The following is a 2,406-nucleotide window of genomic DNA, read 5'->3' on the forward strand; positions in this document are numbered from 1 at the left end:
TTGGGAAGCAGGTGATAGTGTTTACACTAGGAAGGTCACTAGTTTTCATTGTAATATCTCTTGAACCACATACATTTTTTCTTGTGTGCATTTTTTAATTTAAAAATATTTACAAATAAATCGACACATAATAGTACATCCATATAATGAAAACTTACCACTATAAAATAAACAACTTAGGAAGTTCTTTATGCACTTATATAGAACACTCTCCAAGATACGTTGTTAAGCAATTTGTATTTTTAATTTTAGCTGTTTCAGGGTTTCCCATACTATGTGTTACCTGGATTACACATCCACCTGGTGATCAACGCACAACACTATTCATGATTTTGGGTTTGATCATATTACAGCGCCACTTTTAAGATCGAAGAAGACTATTTTTTTTTACTTCAGTTTGTCTTCCTCACATTTAAGACTTGATATCAATCTTTTGGGTTGAAATCCTAGCTTCTGCTGGCTTGTGAACATGAGCAATTTGCTTAACTGCTGTGGGCCTCAGATTCCCATTCTGTAAATGAAAAATAGTGTACATTATGAGAATGTTGTAAGAATTTGAGATAATGCCAAGTTGTACTTTTTAATTCCTTCGCATTTAATATTGAATGTCAACTTTAACTGAAAAATAAAATTAAATGATAAAAAAAGAATTTGAGATAATGCAAATACATAGAATTTAGCACATGAGGACCCAAGAATGGACATTCAACATGGTGACTGTCATCACCACTAATATTCTTTGGCATATGGCAATCAGAACTGGAGACAGGAGTGACCACACCTTCGTTTTGCACCAGGAAAAACAAGGCTTTGCATGTCATGCCATGGCCTTTCCAGAGGAAGCCCAACATTTGGCTGGTCTTTTTGGCCACAGTGGACTCAGGCCAGCATCTCAGAGAATCAATATTCTGTGGGTGCAACTGGGGCTGCATTCCTGCCTGCATGGAGCATTTTACAGCGCTCCCAGGGGAGCTTATGCCATTTTTTTAGCCATAAATTTTTAGCCAGTGGCTTTTCTCTCAAGATGCCTCCTTTTGGCATCTGTTGCCCTCAGCCCATCAGGCCTATTTGTGCTTGAGTCCGTATTTATGACAATGTTTCTCAAAAGAGAAAGTGAAGATGTCGATCTTAACTTTCTTCATTTTTACAGAGTTAAAAGGAAAAAGAATTGACTCTCCACATTCTGTTCATTTCATCATCCTGTGTAGTTCTGGGTCAAGTGGTCTCACTGATTATCTGCTTGGCTTTCTGCCTTGATGTATTTATAGGGTCTTTTATTATTGACTTTGGAGCTCCTTGCAAGGTACTCCAAAAAAGCATTTTAAAATAGTCTCTAGTGGGCAATTTACATTTTAACTGCTCCTTTCATTATCCACCTCAACACCTTCATATCGGTCCCTTTTCTAGAGTTAAGTAACCACATGATCACTTTTGGGCTCCATGTCACTTTAGGATGTTGAACTTGGCCCTGTCGTGGTCTTTACTATGTAGTGGTTCAGTTAGACTCTCAGGCTTTTCATGTTTATCACTTTTCTCCTAGCTTTTGTTTTCAGGTTACATAGCACCCTGATAAATTAAGGGCCAGATAGCTAGTACCATCTTGGTTTGATTTTTGAGACTCTCTCTGAGAATGACTGACCTGTTGATAAGAAATGGTATTCGAGAAGAAATGTGATGTATGAGAATGTGGAGGGAGCAAAAGGAAAGATTGAAGACCATCATTTCCCAAAAGTCCTTTGGTTCCAGGTGAATGTAAAGTCTTTTGCCCCCATTAATTAAAATAGGATTTAAGACTGAAGGTTTGCCTGTCTCCTGGGTCTTATGTTAGAGGCCACAGTACTTTGGAGATCATTACCCTAGAAATACAGTTATACTGTTTTAGGTTTTCTTGCTTCACTTTCTTACGTATTTCCATAAATCCCAGTGCAAGGCCTGCCAACTTGCCATTTTTCTCTCCTTCACTTTACGTACACTCATCTTCCCTTAGGACAGGGCTGACCTTACTCTGAAGGCCAAATGTTCAATGAATTGTGAGAGTTTCTGGTGGAAATTTCTAGCATAAAATAGCTCTTCATAAGTCCAATACTAATGTTTCCAAAACTATACATCAGAAAGTACCCCTATCCCCCACCACATACACACATACACATCTTCCCGTAACATGTTCCCTTGAAACTCTACTGGCAGGATATATACTGGGTTTGCTCTAGGATGACAATTATTATATTTTTGTCTTTTTAAATTTTCTCATGTTTTATTTAAAGAAGAAATACTATATTTTTTCTTCTACTTAAAAATACACCAAGAAGTCCCAAAGGGGAACAACAACTGCCACAAGAACCAATTTATAGACAACTCATTCCATGATGTGGTGGCCTCACGTAGAAGCTGTATGTAGTAGCCAAA

Source organism: Pteropus vampyrus, unplaced genomic scaffold (assembly GCF_000151845.1).
Source record: "Pteropus vampyrus isolate Shadow unplaced genomic scaffold, Pvam_2.0 Scaffold18, whole genome shotgun sequence".
Taxonomy (NCBI): domain Eukaryota; kingdom Metazoa; phylum Chordata; class Mammalia; order Chiroptera; family Pteropodidae; genus Pteropus; species Pteropus vampyrus.